The sequence below is a fragment of the Anolis sagrei genome, chromosome 2, assembly GCF_037176765.1.
Source record: "Anolis sagrei isolate rAnoSag1 chromosome 2, rAnoSag1.mat, whole genome shotgun sequence".
Classification (NCBI taxonomy): domain Eukaryota; kingdom Metazoa; phylum Chordata; class Lepidosauria; order Squamata; family Dactyloidae; genus Anolis; species Anolis sagrei.
The window spans coordinates 29,910,004-29,927,459 of NC_090022.1; the positions used below are offsets into that span (position 1 = coordinate 29,910,004).

The 17,456-nt window shown below is 39.4% G+C and overlaps 1 protein-coding gene across 2 annotated transcripts in view; it reads right to left on the reverse strand.

Annotated features, from left to right (window-relative positions):
• Positions 1-289: 289 nt before the first annotated feature.
• Positions 290-17,456, reverse strand: part of FHIT (fragile histidine triad diadenosine triphosphatase) — a 939,513-nt gene continuing 922,346 nt past the window's right edge. For both annotated transcript variants that reach the window (XM_060766458.2, XM_060766457.2), the window contains exon 7: positions 290-585. The gene's annotated coding sequence lies outside the window, so the exon portion shown is untranslated. The remainder of the gene's footprint in view (positions 586-17,456) is intronic.

Consider the following 17,456-nt stretch of genomic DNA (forward strand, 5'->3'; position numbering starts at 1 on the left):
TAATATTCCTTAATGTCTTGGCTCAAAGAGGAAGATTATTTGAAGGGCCGTATTTTCATTTCCTCCATCCATGTTTTTATCACGTACACAAACACACACACAAATCAAGATGTTTTTGGAGAAATAACATTGGAAGCATTGTGTGAAACACAGCAAGCTCAGGATATTGCTAACCATTGCAGGCATTCTTTATATTCCTTGTAATATGTGAAATTAATATTTTCAAATGAAAAATAAGACATCAATTAATGCAATGCAGAAAATACTATTCATAATGTTGGAGAAGCAGTTGTTTTAATGCTTTATTTCATGTTAGACAAAGGAATAATTGTAAAATATTTGCTCACAAAAATTCAAGCAACTGTTTATGAGACATTCTATATGAAACTGAAATGATCAAACATCTTAACTAAAATAATGCTTAGGCAGGGCCAATAAAACACAGTGTGGAAAGATCTAGTGTCCCAGTGGAGTACATTGGTATCTTCTTTGCTTTAAATCACATTTCAGCCACAAACAAGAAAGGAATTCTGTTTCTATTTTCTTGTATTTCAGAATTCATTGAAGATACTTCAGTGTTGTTGCCTGAAAAATGATTAAATATAAAATCAGATGTTTACTTAATGCAGTAACATTTTGCACCCTACATGAAGAAGGCAAAAATTATGAGATTAAGCAATCAGTGAATGGCGTATTAGCATTCTCCAAGAAGGAATCTTGATTGCAATGGAGGAAAAAATCACATAAGCAGTGCTACTAAAAACTCAAAGCATGTTCAGGCATTATCTATAGATACCATAAGAAGAAGTGGGGATGCTCTGTCAACCCCTGTCTTTGACATCTGCACATTCTCCTTGACTTTCATATCTTTCTTTGATCATTCAAAATTCACCAAGGGATCCAGGTAAAGACTGCCTACTTTCTAGTTTACAAGTTGGTTGAAAATACAATCTCCAGTATTCTACATCATGGACCTTAGCTCAGGTTTACATGGCCAAAATAATGTGAATTTGTAGCTTAGCTGCTGCGGTGAACCCACATGATATAATCATGATTGTAACATGGGTTGGGGTTGCAGCATACATGCTTTATGCATCCATTATTTTGTAAAAGTAGAATGCAGGATTTACTCCAGAACTTCCCAGAAGCTCCAGAATGATCTTACAGATCTGAAGGCATGGACAGCTGGATCATGCTAGATTTACCACTGCATTGGCACCAGCAAGCAACCCTCTCCCAGAGGCTTGTAAGGTCTATCAAGGGCTAAGACACTTAACTATCACCAGCAAGTGTCTGGGAAATAATCGTTTTCTTGTGGCAATGCAGTGGCAGCAGCCTCAATGTGCACTGAGGCTGGTTGCTGTGCAAATGGTTATAGGGTTCATAGACTAAATGGAGAAGCGCTGGAGCCTTTTAAACCACAGTTTGCTGGTAAGTATAAGCACCACCCAAATTAAATATGTTTAATTAAGTAACCTCTCCTAGCCCACCCACTCCCCAACTTGATGGAAACATCATCTGTCTATGTTCTGATCTTTAGTAGAATGGATCTCCTTCTCCTCATATAGCTGATGCCCAGTAAAGTAGCTTGAAGGGATGTTATGATTGTGGCAATAGTCTAACAGTCATGACTAAGTCACAGTCATGAATATGAAAGAGTAATGGATGAGTAAATCTAGGTAACTGTTCCATATTCATGGCATCACCTCATAAAAATGCATGTTTTTCAATATATGTATAGAAAAAGGTGTGTTGTTGTGCCATGCCAATATGTTAAATCAAATGTTTGTGAGTTTTAAATTCTTGATTAAGATGATAATGAGACGGAATGGTTTTATAAATGAACATATTCAAAACCGAGAGACTAGTCCACGTAATTGTGGTGTAATTTTGTTTGTGTGCATATGTTTATGAGAAAGCAGGAACCAATGTGAGGAGAAAAGAAAAAGAAGCCCACAGTCTCAATTTTTGCTACATGTCTCCAGTTCAGTTGGCATTCCTGATATGTGAAAATATGTCCATTGGACAGAATTCATCTTGCTCTGTAACCCTGGTAGTTATGTGGCTACATAACGAATCACAGCCCAATCTCCCCAATCCTCAGTAACCAGTCTGCAGCCATTGAGATAGATGGGGATCTGTTCCCCTGTTTGTTTGTATTGAGATGTGGAGGATTTATGCTTTTATTGATTTTACTGTTTACGGAATTTTATGTACTTTATATGCTTTTAACTGTTTCTATATTATTGTGGCATCAAATTGTGCCATTTTGTAAACCACTCTGAGTCGCCCTCAGGCTGAGAAGGGCGGTATAGAAATATAGTAAATAATAAATAAATTGTTTAATTGTTAAGAAGCAGCTAGCTAAATATTCATCCACTTATGATCTCCATTTGTAACAGGTAGAAACAGGATCCTGATTGCAATCCCCTTTTCTAATGGAGGTAACTCAAATGAGGGATGGGTGAGCATATCAGTTAGCTTCCTCCTGGATAAGAAGAAAACAGATTCCTGTCAATCGTTGCCGCTACTGACCAGTAAGTGAGGATTGGAGATTTTCACAGACACAATGTATCCCCTATACTAGGAAAAATGTAGAGACCGTGAATACGAAGCAGTTACAAATGTTTAACTCTTAGTTACACCTTTGTAACTATGTAACAGGATTTCAGCCTTTTTTATAATTTACACATTACATTAATTATACATGGAGTAAATTGTGTGTTTGTATATTTTTCAACTGTATACACTTTACCCAATCACATTTTAAATATGTGTGCATGATGCAATGAATATTTTCAATAGTTATCCCATTTCTATGGAAGAAAGTGCCTAAACCAGAATGAGCTGGAGGGTAGAATTAGTCTGAGAGAAGATTGTCAAGGGTGTGTGGGTGCGTGTTATTGTTTGGGGAAAACAGGGCAGAATTAACCATTCTCCATCCTGCTATAGAGACTAGGGTTCAAATCCCCATTCGGTCACTAAAACCTGCTGGGCAAGTCAGACTTTCTCAGTTATAGAATCATAGAGTTTGAAGGGGCCTCTTGGACCATCCAGTCCAACCCCCTACCAAAAAGGAGGGAAATCACATTCAAAGCATCGCCATCAGATGGCCATCCAGCCTCTGTTTAAAAGCCCACAAAGAAGGAGCCTCCACTACATTCTGGGGCAGAGAGTTTCACTGCTGAACAGCTCTCACCGTTAGAAAGTTCTTCCTAGTGTTCAGGTAGAATCCTCTTTCCTGTAGTTTGAAGCCATTGTTCTGTGCTCTAGTCTCTAGAAAACAAGACTGCTCCCTCTTCCCTGTGACTTCCCATCACATATTTATACATGGCTATAATGTCTCCTCTCAGTCTCAAAGGAAGACAAGGGCAGCCTCTATCTGAACAAATTATGCCAAGAAAAATCCATGATAGGTTCGCCTTAGGGTTGCCAGAAGTCAGAAATTTCTAGAAGGCACACAATAAGAGTAAGACAATGAAAATAATTTATATCTAGTCGTCTTCTATTGGCTGCATTTGCATTTCTTTTGCTTACCACTTTTCTTTGGATGCCTATACTTTACCTCTAAATTCTCGATTGAATTTTTAAGCTATTACAAGGCTGAAGGAAAATTCAATTTGAGAAGAGAGAATTCTTATTTGTGGGCAATATCTTCTCACACACTCATTCAACACAACTCTGGTGCGTGATTTAGAATTATATAGGATAGTCTTCAAATTATAGCATTAGAGCTCCATAGCGCAGACTTCTAAGGATATTCTAACTACAGTTCCCAAAATTCCACAGCATGGAGCCTTGGCAGTTAAAGTGATGTGAAACTGATATAATTATGTAATGTAGACATGTCTTATGCTAATAAAACAGATACTTTTGTGGATCTATGCCTCTCCCTTTACCAACAAAGCCACATACCCAATACTTTACTATTTCATAGATTTCTTATCACTTAAGAAAATAAAAATAACTTAACAACAGATATGGAGTGTCACAGATGTAATGCAACAGTTCCAGTCTTAAACATCTATTTGAAAGCCAACAAATCAGTGCAAACTAAATACTTTTCTACTCTACATCCTGTGAGCTGCATTTGAAGGGGGAAGATGGGATTTGACTTAGAGATGACATGACATAACTCCAAGCACTACGGATATTAATGCACCAAAGTTCTTTAGGGAATAGGATTCCAATAAGCATAACGGGATTTATTATTATTAGCTGGGTAAAGTAATTGCATTTCTCCTTTACCTGCTTACACTTTCTGTTTGAGATATGGATTTTCCACCCACTCATAAATGCCTTTCCTCCCACCCACCTCCTCATTTTAGTACCTTAGGTGCAGAAGTTTCAGATTTCTGCTAGCACTTGCAAATAGCAGCCAACTTGTGTGTGCATCTATAAACCTTCTGCTAATATTAGCTTCTCCTGGAATTCAGTTGAAATGAGGAAAAATAGATTACTTTCTATTTGCCTCTTTTATTATTACTCCAAGCAAACTAATTCAGGGGAAGAAAACAGAACTCAAAATGTAATGCAGAATTGTTGCTGGTTTTTCCCACTTTCCAAACTATTTAAAAACAAGCCTGCCTTTAAAACACTTACAGGAAGCAAATGCTTTGTCTCTCTGCTGCTTTACATAGACACCCTTGCTATCCCTCTCTCTCTTGTTTGTGTATTGTGTGTTCTTAAGAGATATCAGAAGGTGACCTTTGGAAAACACATTTCTTCTAGAGTTATAAGGCCTTCCTTTCTCATTGCAATGAAATAATAGCCTAGAAGAGAATTGGCTGCTGTTGCCGCTTCTACTTCATAATTAATGGTTCTTACGGATGGCTGAGTGGATGATATAATTAATAGCACTTAAGGCTTTGAGTGTGTTGAAATACACAGCTGATTACCAAAATGTGTATTTGGGCAAGGATTATATGCAAACAGTCCCTGAGTGGAGTCATAGCTGGATCATCCAGATCGATCACACTTTGCAACAGAGTGGCCCTTTGTGGTTTCAGCGCTGGATGGCAGAACTTGCAGGATTTTCTATAGCAGCCTTTCCTAAACATAAAACATATGAAACCAGCCATTCCAGGTGCATCGAGATGTCACGCATGAAGGGGAACTCTCAGGCAGCTCTCCAAAGGGAGATACATTTGCAGAAGCTCCAGAAGGTGAATTTGCAGATGCCCATCTGTGCACATTCACATACGTTTTGCAACATTTATTCAAATAATTGAACCAAACGATTGAAATATTTTAGATTTTTTATAAAGAAAATTCAGTTTGTGGTTTTCTGAGTATGTGCAGCAAAAAGAGTTGCATAAAACCTCTTAGATTACATGTGTTATGTTAACAAAATTAGTTTAAAATTCCTCTTGTAAGGCCCCTTCTACACTGCCATATAATCCAGATTATCAAATCAGATAATCCACATTATCTGCTTTGAACTAGATTATATGAGTCTACACTGCCATATAATCCAGTTCAAACAGATAATCTAGATTTTATATGGCAGTGTAGAAGGGGCCTAAGATGCCACTGCTTTTGAATGCCTCTTCTAAATGGACATCTGCAACTCCTACTGCAGCATAATGTTCATGTGTCAACTGACACTTTCATTCCTATCTGAATGTTGGAAAAATAAATGTCAGTCCTTTCTACATTACCATATATCCCAGGATCTGATCCCAGATTATCTACTTTGAACTGGATTATATGAGTCTACACTGCCAGATAATCCAGTTCAAAGCAGATAATCTAGGATCAGATCATAGGATATAGAGTAGTCTAGAAGGGACTGTGGTGGGATCCCTTTCTATTGATGTCTTCAAAAAGAGACCAGACAGCTATCTGTAGGGGATGCTTTGGCTCAGGTGTGTTGAACATCAGCTCCTAGAATTCCTGATTGAGGGTTAAACTGTCTGAGTCTTCTGAGAACTGAATTCTAAAGTATATGGAGGACTAAATTTTGGGATTTAACTAGGGCTGTCCAACCACGGAAAAAATTGTTTCTAAACTCGATTCGTTTTTAGGGGGTTTTTGCGTTTCATTATTTAAAAGAATTCCGAATTTTTTCTTTTAAAAAGTTCGATATTTACAAAATTTCGGAAATTATGAAACAATAACGAATCGATTTATTAATGGCGGACGCGATTGCGCAATACGCTAAAAAACCCTCCAAATGGGACAGGGGGAACTTCTGAAGCTTCCCTCTCCCTCTGTTGTTGACTGTTGGTGTGATAATTTTTTTTATCACTGATAAAACAAACAACGACTATAAAACTTGCACCAGACATACGGAAATAATAACGAAATAATAACGAAACAATTTCGAAACAATTACGAAACAATTTCGAAACAATTACGAAACAAATTGGAAAAATTCGTTTCGTTTTTTAGTTGCTCCTGAATGGTTCAATATCGCTTCGTTATAAAAAAAATAACGAATTAATAACGAATTACGAAATTAACAAACGAAACCGCCCAGCCCTAGATTTAACATTTTAGCTGGATTTCCTGCACTGAACTGGATTTTGGACTGCGTGACCTGAGGGGTCCCTTCCAATGCTATGATTCTATTATATGAGTCCTTTGCAAACATTTCAGGTATTGATTGTTGACATTTATTTCCAAGTGTCCCTCAGATATTAATGCACCAAAGTTCTTTAGGGAATAGGATTCTGAGTTAAATCTTGGCTGTTCACCAAGGTCTTTGGGCTGCACTAATGCAACCTAAAAACAATTATCTGTAGCTTTAAACTCTTTTTTAAAAACTGTTTTGAACTCATTATATTATTTAATATGTTATAGCTTATTTGAACTGTCTCGCTATTTTAACCTGTTTAAATACTAGAATAGCCTCCCTGAGGTTTCTTGATACAGAAAAAGATATAAATATTTTAGTAAGTTATAAATGATAATAAACTAAATTGTGATTCAATAACAATGTGGCATTTCTCAACTGCTGTTTAACTCTATGAGTATAAAGCTAGGTTCCATCTTAGTCACATAGAAGTGATTCTCAACCTGTGGATCCCCTGGTGTTTTGACCTACAACTCACAGTAATCCCAGCCAATTTACCAGCTGTTAGGATTTCTGGAAGTTGAAGGCCAAAATATCTGGGGACCCACAGGTTGAGAACCACTGTCATATAGGATCTTGGATGACATGTGCTACTTCACTTACTTCAAAGAGTACCAAATTTACCCTGATGTCATTTCCATGCCAGCACAGAAGCAGAATGGGCTCAATACACCAGGTAAGTGGTGGGAACATGGTGCTATCTGTGGCTATTGATGGGTTTTGCTGTCAATACTGGGCAATGGGTTTATCATGGGGAGGAGGCAGACTGACAATAGGATGTGTGCAACATCTTGTCACGAATTGTGATGATTCTGCTTCGATGTTGGTTTTCCTTTTTGATGCAATAAAGTCCCTAGATGCAATCTACATTTATTGGAATCACGGCTTGCTGGCTTAGAAGCAACAAATTACAGATGCCGGAGTGTGTGTGTAGCATTTTTAACATGCAGGCAGCAACAGAGCTTCTAAAACATTTACTTTGCTAATGAGGCTTTTGATTCCCACAACACAAGAAATCTGCAGACATCTGAAAACCAGCCTGCAACTGTAAACCCAGCCTGTTAAGTGTTGCCTTCCAAATGACACAACTTTCTCTCATGTGTGTCTATCTTATTCATTAACGTGTGCAAAAGAAACATTGGCAATGTAGTCCCTTGTCTCTCAATGCAGCAGATGTTTCCTCGGTGAGATGGGAACTAGCTGGAAGCTGGGGCGATAACCAATTTTCCAAATGCCTTAAAGTCCTCTAAAACTCAGTACTATAGTACCGAATAAGACAGTTAACCCTGACTTGATTTGTCCTCATATAATAAATGGGAAAAGTTTGACTTTTCCTCAAAACAAGCTGCAAAACTTCTGAGACCATTCTACACCAAGTTAAGAGGCACTTTGGGCCGAGACAGGAAAACCATGATGAGTAGAGATAAAATGTGCAGTATTGCAAAATACTAATGACAATTGTCATTAACTGACTATTTAAGTAGCAGCACTGGGTAAATTGTACCTTTGTGACAAGTGGGTCTCTCTGTTTACTGTGCGGGTGTGTGTTTAACTTCAGAAATGAAAAAAATAAAGAATTTTGCATGTGCATCTACACAAGCTATGTTATAAAATGGCAAAATTAGCATAAAGACAAATAAATGCAAACTGGCAAAAATGGTATCTTGGTTTCATGTTTTAAAGATAAAGAGAGAAATGGAGTCTTCAGATGCGCAAAAGAAGATTTTATTTCTTAAGATGGGCTATTCAGAGGAATAAAATCTTTTATGTGTCCCGCTTTTCTCCATATGTCTATCTGTCTGTACTTCACTTTCTTTTTTCACTGGATTCATTAGCTGTTCCCAGTTTCCTCTGCTTTTATCTTCATCTCAAGTCAGACACAAGAACTTGTGAAGAGTTAGCCAAATGTTCACAATGCATTCTGAGATCGGCCTCAAGAATTTTTCACCTTCCTAGTAGCAGGTGGCTAATAGGATCTAGTTAGCAGTGTGAATGAGCCAAGAAAAGCAACCGGAACTCACTTGCTGATGACAGCCATGTCTTCTTTCCGGAAATATTGTGGTTATAAGAAAACTGAATTTTTCTAGTACAAGTAAAGAACCTGGAATTTTGAAATCTGAAGTACTCCAAAATCCTCTGTGGACAACATTCATGGCAAAAATAAGTTTCCCCCTCTAAAACAGAAAGAAAGATCCTACAGAAAAAAAGCCTCTCCTGGACATAAATGAAGGCAATGTGCATTGTTTTAGAGGAGAATGTTCATTTCTGGAGGCATTTATTTTCAGCAAAAAACAAATGGTGGATGTGCTTTCCTTCCCCGTTTCAGGATATATATCAGGGATATTTATATTCAGATTGAGCATCTTGAAGAGATTGAGATTTTAAAAGTGTGAATTTCGAAGAAAGTTTTGAGAATGAGTTGAAGAGGGAGTGAAAAGGAGTGAAGGAATTGGGAAGAGAGAGAGAGTTGCCAGGTAATATCTGTAAGAGGTGAAGAAAGAGATCAGAGTGTCCTTTTGTGTGTGTGTGTGTGTGTGTGTCAAGAGTGACTTGAGAAACTGCAAGTCGTTCTGGCCATCTTCAAGGACCTTGTCCAAGGGACACCCGGATGTTATTATTCTGTGAGAGGCTTCTCCCATGTCCTTGCATGGGAAGCTGGAGCTGACAGACAGAAGCTCACCCCTCCCCAGATTCCAACAAGGGAAAAAGTGAAGTGAGGACAGGAGGAAAGGTTTTGTGTGTGTGTGTGCATTATTACTTTTATCTGACTCTGGTTCACTATAAAACCCATGATGCAGATCAGTCTGGTGTGGTGTTCCACTTTTGCAATTGTAACTACCCAATAGTGTTTTTTTGCAGATTCAGCTATTGGTTATCATCTCCTTATTTCTAGTATTTAATTGAAAATAGATACTAGAGATTTTGGGGGACTGAGCCTCAACAATCCCCTATTAGGAAATTTGAAATACTCCAAAATATGAAATTGTCCACATGGATGACCTTCGTATTTTGTAAACTGCTTTTGTTTTATGTTTTGTTTTATTGAAAACATTATATGAAATTTCCTTCAGGCTATGTGTACAAAATGTTTATAAATCAATAAATGTTGTGTTTCAGTTTATATGTAAATTCAGGAATTCCAAAATCCTTTCCCCCCTGAAACTTCTGATCTCAATTGGTTCAAATAAGAGTTTTAGTTTTGTGAGGAGCCAGCATCAGTTGGCAGAGAAATCGAAAAACCTTGTAAAATTGCAACTCTCATAATTCCATAGCATTGAGCCATGAATGTTATAGTGGAGTCAAGCTGCATTGATTGATTGGCTGTCCCTCATGTGGATATCCACGTCATATCAGATCATGAATATCTCTAGATGAGCCTTTTTCACCATGAAGCCCTCTAGGTCTCTTGATCTACACATTTAATCAGAACCATCCCACATGGTCAATGGCCAAAGACAATGAGAATTATAAAAAGCAGCCAGTTTGGTGGTGGTAATATAACCATTCTGGACTTTAGTCTGAACTTTAATAGATGTATCCAACATATTGAGCCCTTTCTCAAAATAGGTTATTCATCTTAGATAGCTCTTTCAAAATTCAGGCTCAACTCCCAAGTGGATTTGATTTCTTCTAACATGGAAAGTCCAAGTGGTTACTGGAGAATGTTGGTTTAGATTCTGTGCACATGAAAAAGGAAATGATATGTTTTTGCTAATTTTGGTGGGTATTCTGATTTTGGCTGTAGTCTCTAGTACCAATCTAAGACACCACCTTGAGTTCTGAACCTGTCACTTGCTGACAGTCTTAAGTCATCTCTAGAACTGAACAATGCTTCTCATGGACTATTCTGAAAATATACTAAAATAAATTATAGAATCAGTGTTGGCGCAAATTGCACATGCAGGGTTTTGCAGAAGTGCCGTCAGGAGAATTAAGTGCTTCTTTATTATATTCAAATGATTTTGCCCCCTCTCCTGTTGCTCAAATTAATGGGAAAGAAAGCAATCTGCAGTTCCTCAAGACCCCCTTGACCCGGATGGCTCTGCAAGTGCTGACGCTTGAATGTGCTAATGGGAGGAGAAAAGGAATTGTGATGGAGATTTTTTTTGAGAAAAAAAGAAACCCAAATGCTTTAATTACAATGTGATTTCCCATTTTGCAATTCCATTATCCACAGCGAAAGCTTGTTAAGTAAGTGGCACAATTGGCTAGCCATAGTAGCTAATCCTGGGCTGTTGAGTTGACTCTGTAGGGCCAGTAATTATGTGAGAAGATAACTTGCTCTGAGTCGACTTCAGAGTTCCAGGATGGGAAGGTTAAAAATCAGCAATGAAAGGAAGGCCAGCAGATTAAATTTAAATGAGAAAACGAGAGGGGGGGGGGGGAGGGAGAGGGAGAGGGAGAGAGAGAGAAGCTGTCATTTTATGATGGGCAATGATGTCTCCTTTGGGCCTTTGTACATTATTTAGCTGATAAAGTATGCCAGATTCTTATCTAAATTAGCAAAATCCTATCCAATTCTGCAGGCTTTTCAACCATCAATATCACGTGGCCTCCTTGATTCTCTATTACCTACCGGTAAATTGGTTTGTACTTGGACGACTTATTGTTGTTGCTACTTGTGTTAGTGGGGAGATGAATCTGCTCCAAGTTTAAAAGTGCTTAATGGAAGAGGACAACCATCCTAGATAGAACAAGTGTATCATTCTTTGGTCAAGGGCACATGATAATCGAGCTCTTCTGCTAGAACTTCCAAGCAAACTGAAAAAAATACAGTGTTCCTCCACTACTTCGCAGTTTGCTTATTGCGGACTCACTGTTTTGCGGGTTTTTCCTCTCGTCATCTATGTAAGTGCAAGGAAGGTTTTTTAAAGTAATAAAACTGGGGGGGGGGGGAACAAACCCCACCTTTCTTGGCCACCAAAAGAATGACTTGGATTTCTTAAGGACTTTACCCTGGGGCTTGTCTCCGGGAGCAGCGGAGGCAGTGAGGAGAAGGCTACCGTCAAAGGGGGTCTAGCACTCTTCCCCCTCCTCTTCCTCATCCCTGCTTCCTCGTCCCTTGGGTGTCGAGTGCAGATGACCAATCCTCAGTCCAGCCTGGCAACAGTGTCAACAGCGCCCAAGGAGCCCCCAAGGAAAAGGAGGAGGAGGCCACCACCAAAGAGGGCTGTGCTGAGGCTCCCCTCTTCCTCCTCCTTTTCCTTGGAGGCTCCTTGAGCACAATTGATGCCACTGCCAGGCTGGGCTGAGACCTCAGTGCTAAGCATGGAAGACCAGGCCTCAGCCCAGCCTGGCAGTGGTGTCAATGGCACCCAAGGGCCTCTGAGAAAGAGGATGAGGAGGGGGAGCCTTGGGTGACCCTCTCTGAGGAAGGAGCGGCAAGCAGGGGAGGCAGTGAGCAGGAGGAGGCCACTGCCAAAGAGGGCTGCGTCAGGGTCGACGCAGAGAGACAAGCCCCAGGGTAAGGGCCAGCTCCTGGCTCCCCCCCCTCCTCTTCCTTGTCCCTATTTCATGGAATTTTACTTATTGTGGGTGGTCATGGAACGTAACATCCGCAATAAGTGAGAGAACACTGTAGCCAAATAATTGACTTATTTTGATTTTGCACCTTGGGCAGCATCTTTATATTTCAGATACCGGATTCATCTCTGCTTACTGAAATGGAAGACACCAGACCCAACTGTGTGAGGCATCACTTGAACTTCCATAATTTGATGCTTTTTGCCACAGTTGTCCATGGAAGTGTTTATGAGACAATAAACTGTCCAGGGAATCGTGTATTGTTTTTTAGTAGCCAAGTTTTAACTGTACTGTTGGGCTTGGCCCCATCTAAGCCACCTTGAGTCCCGTTGGGGAGATGGAACTGGGGTATAAAAATAAAGTTGTTGTTGTTGTTGTTGTTGTTGTTGTTACATACTTCCTTATGGGGCCTATATGAGAGATGAAGGAGGAATTCTGTATTGTGGGAGCAAGTTAAATGAATCCAGCAACCTAACTGATTTGTGGGTTGGATTCTAGTCCATTTTGGAATCTGCAGGTTTGCATCCTATTGGTGTTTTATAGATGTATACATTCTCTTACAATGCAGTTATATGCTTTGTATTCAGTTGAAGGTGATCAAAGTGCAATTATGCACATGATTGCATTGCACATCATTGTGCACAGTATATTGTGAACTGCTGCCCATTGTTCATTGACTGCATGGTTGTGCATGGTTGCACACTGTGCACAGCAATGTCTAATTATTAGGGCTGGGCGGTTTCGTTCGTTAATTTTGTAATTTGTTAATTATTCGTTATTTTTAACAATTACAAAATGATTTAAAAACTTATTTTCAAACCCGGAAGTGTTTTTAAATAGCGAAACGGCATCCTCCATTTTTTACGAGCTTCCACCCGTTTCGGAAATGACATTTAAGGATGGAGGATGCTGGGTGCGCTGGGAGTCAATCCGGTGCTCCCAAGCACCGTGGCTCATTCTGATTGGGCGGGCTGCCCTTTAAAAGCGGCTCCACGTGGCCGCATTTCTCATTCTGGGCTGAGGTGAGGAGCCGGGAGGAGCGGGTTGGGAGGCTTTAAAGCGTTGTTGGCTGCTGCTTGGGACTAGGGAGAGCGAGGAGGGTGGGAGAGAGCAGGAGGCATTGCTTGCTGTGTGTGTGTGTTTCACCCAGTTGTTGTGTGCCTGCCTGTGGCTGTTTTTGCCCCACTACACTGTTTGACTGTTTGACTGTTTGTCTTTGGTGAAACAAAAGCTCTGTTTCACCCAGTTGTTGTGTGTGTGCCTGTGGCTGTTTTTGGCTAGCATTTGGTAAATTTTCTTTTTCTGCTAAATATTTCTTTTATTATTAAAAAAAATTAAAAATATATTCAAAAAAAAAGAAAAAAAACATTTCTCTTTGGTGGTGAAACACAGTTTCGGAAGTGATTTGCACATGCGCAGGGGGTCCGCCATCTTAATGAATCGATTCGTTAATAATAACGAAATTTCGTAAATATCAAACTTTTTTAAAGGAAAATTTTGTAATTATTATAAATAACGAAACGCAACCCCCCCCCCCCCCAAAAAAAAAACGAATCGATTTTAGAAACAAATTTTTCCGTTGTTACCCAGGCCTAAATTATCATTTGCTTATGAAATATTTCTGTTCTCATACAAGATGATTCAGTGCAACCAAAACACAACTCTTTGAGCACAAAGTCACACAATGTATTTTACTTTATTAACACCTTTGAACAGCTGGAAAGTGCAGAAACTACTGTGCATGCTGAAATGGAGCTGAAAGTTGTCTTGGAAAAGATAGAATTTTGTGTGTGTGTGTGTTTTTTTTTGGGGGGGGGGGAGTACATTTCTGGCCTCATTTCAATCCATATAGTTGCTGCAGTTCTTATTAGCACTTCCAATCTATTTGAGGAAGAGACATCATCTCTTTTTAAAGGTAGCCTTTGTGCTTTCTAGTGAGTCTAAGTAGTCACTTTTTATCCCTTTAAAACAATCTTACATATTGGGGGGGGGGGGGGGGTTGGAGGGGAAACATGCAAGAACTTAATATGGGCCACATGGGGAACTCTCTCCCCAGTGAGATTAGATAAGAGCCCCCCCTCCTCACCTTCAGAAAGAAAACAAAGACATGGTTGTGTGACCAGGCTTTTGGCCAGTAATATAATACAAAGAATAATCAGAAAATAGGTGCTATGGCAATCAGAATAGCCACAGTATACACTTTTTGGAGCAGGTGATTTTAATATTTATATTATAATGTTTTTAATGCTTTGTCTTAGTGTTTACATGTTGTATATACCTATGCTTAATGGATTTAATAATTTTAATTTATACTTATATATCAGTGTTTAGTTCTGGTGATTTTATTTTATTATATGTATGTGATGTTGGCATTGAATTCATGCCATTAATATGTTGTAACTCTCCTTGAATCCCCACAGGGGACTTATAGTATACTAAATAAATAAATAAAATGTAAAACGTAATTCAACTGAACATGTTCCATCCATTCCTAGTCCCTTCTTCTCCTTTTCATTTCAATGCATTAATGTTTACTTTTTAAACTTGTAAAGTGCTTAATTGTTTCTAAAAATCTTATATACTTTTATCCGCCTTGTATTAACTTGCATTGCCCCTTTGAAAGGAGAAAGGCAGGGTATAAATGAAACGATAATAACAACAATACAATTACTTATGGATTAGAAGATACTGGATATTAATACTATCCCACAAATGTAGACCAGGTTGCAGAAGTAAAGTAGCATGCATTTGTATTTGTGCCTTAACAGATGTGGGTATTTTTTTACATATTATACTTCTTTGTTTCTCACTGTACTCCTGTTAATGGTTGAATTATATTAGACTAATAAATGTTTTAGAATTTGAGAATATTGTATCTTCGTTTTTCAGCTGTTTTATCAACTGATCTGTATAAGGGTTGTCTCTCACACAGAGGACCAGAAAGCGATTTGTTTATTATTCATGCCCATAAGAAGCATGCAGGAGGAGCCAACCATATATGCACATCTGAATTGTAAACTGTTTGAATTCTCAAGCCACATAACATTCTGTAACATCGTGGCAGTTCAGCCAATCAGAATTAGAAGTGTTCCCATAATACAACAGAGACTGGGTTGTTGTAGGTTTTTTGGGCTATAGGGCCATGTTCTAGAAGCATTCTCTCCTGATGTTTCACCCACATCTATGGCAAGCATCCTCAGAGGTTGTGAGGGCACAACCACTGAGGATGCACCTATAACAACCCAGTGATTCCAGCCATGAAAGCCTTCGACAATACATACAACAGAGACTGATTGGCAGAGGCTCTTGTTTGTCATCTGGTGCAGAGCCTGGGCTACTTGCCCAATGGAATGTGCTGCTTGCCCAATGGAGGATGGCATTTATCACAGAAGAGGATGATCAAATGAAAGTGCCTCTCATATTTATGTGATTGCAATGTGATTCGGTCTTGTAATGATATTTCTCAAGTGAATGTGTTGGTAGAGTTGGCACCTGAGATTGTGGCAAGAACTTGTACCTGCCTCCACATCCATACAGTGGATCCTACTATAAGTTAATAACTATTGAAATCTGGTGGTTGTTTTGGAAAATGTTTTGGAAAAATGAAATGCCTTGGGCCACCCCCAAGCAGAGATGCCTTTTTTCAATGGTATCCTTTTTTTTTTTCAATGGGAAGGACCTGTTTCCAATGGCACACATTATAGATTGACATGCTTTGCCCTCACTGTGGAAACTTCCTCTCCTAGTGTGGTCCCATTTCTTCCTATAACACAAAGCGCACCCATTACAAGTAAACAGGAAAAGAGTGATGGCGTGCAAAGAGAGGCGGAGGGGAGGCTGATGATGAAGAGCTTTTGATAAACTGAAAACAAACACTAATGATGCCACATGGCTCAGAAAAACACGGCTGACCTCCTCGTCACCACCGTAAAAGAGGTAAGTGGCTTGTAAAATTTAGCCAAAGATCTCTCCCAAATTGGGCTGTCAAAACCGAGTCATATCAATGACACATTTATTACACTCCCCTGTTTTTCCCCCCTTCCTGGAAGAAGAACTATGAAGCTGTTAGAAGTGATAGAGAAATGAAAGCACAGCCGGGCAGTCATTACGGTTCTGTCCCTCCTGCTTCCACAGAGATTGGTCTCAGGAGACCAATCCATTTCTATGGAAAGGTCTGCCCTCTGGGGCCCTAAGGAGATGATGAAAAAGAATCAATTTTGAGAGGCCTTGCTGAAGAACTGCCTTTCCTTTTACAACTTAATTCTTTCTCCGGCCAAAGAGTGAAGCTATTCAGCCATCTGATTTCAGAACAGAAAGAATGAGAACCAGAATTATGTCTTTGAAACTGGAAGCATGAAGCATGAATCTAAGGTTTGTGATGCTGTCATGGGACAGGAAAAAGTACACTGCACCTAGCATAACATTGGGAGGACATATCTCAAGCCAAATCTCCCAGCAGCTGGGTTTTGCCCATGTTCTGTCACAACCCTTTGCAGAACATACTACATTGTTTTACGATCTTATAGCAGGACCATGATTTGTCACAGGAAAAGTTTTTTAAATATGTAACTATGATCTTTCATTATAAGCTGGGGTATAAAGTTCTGTCCAGATGGAACTGTGCCAGTTCTCCCATCTCACCTTCCTGCAATCCATCCATCTCTTCCTGCCTCCCCCAATCTGGCTTAATAGTATCTGATGGTGAGTCGTTAGCAGCTAAGTCCCTTTAGCCTGACACACAGCAATGTATTCTTGAATCACAGGAGCTTAGCCATTACTTCTAATTCTATGATCCCCTAAGATCTTGAAAGGCCTCCTGGGCCTCTATCTCCCTCGGGGAGATAGGGTGGTATATAAATAAAGCACTACTACTACTATAGGTTGGGAGGGACAGTAAGTGACAGGTAGACTTTGAAGAGATGTTGGCGGTTGTTGTTTGAGGCAGTGAATTCCACAATGACTGAAAACGACATATGCCAACATCATATTGGCCTATGTCACTATCAGAAGACCAGCCTACATATCCTTTCCATCCTGAATGTGACAAAACTTGCAAACGTTGCTCCATTTTTAAAACACTCAACAGAAACCCTTCCCAATTTGAACTGAGTAAATTCAAAAAGTAATACTATTTCCAGTACTAGAAGGGCCATGTCCTCCTCTGCTATGAAGTTGTTAAACAGCCTCTTGGGAAAGAAAGGAAAGACAAAAATCTTTAAATCTAGGATGTTTTCAAATACATACTTTTCTGAGTGAAGCAGCAAGAGTTCTGGAAGGATGGATCTGTCAGTGGTTGGTTGTTCCCACATCTTACGTTTAAAAAAAACATACCGTATTCATGCCACGCTGACTGTAA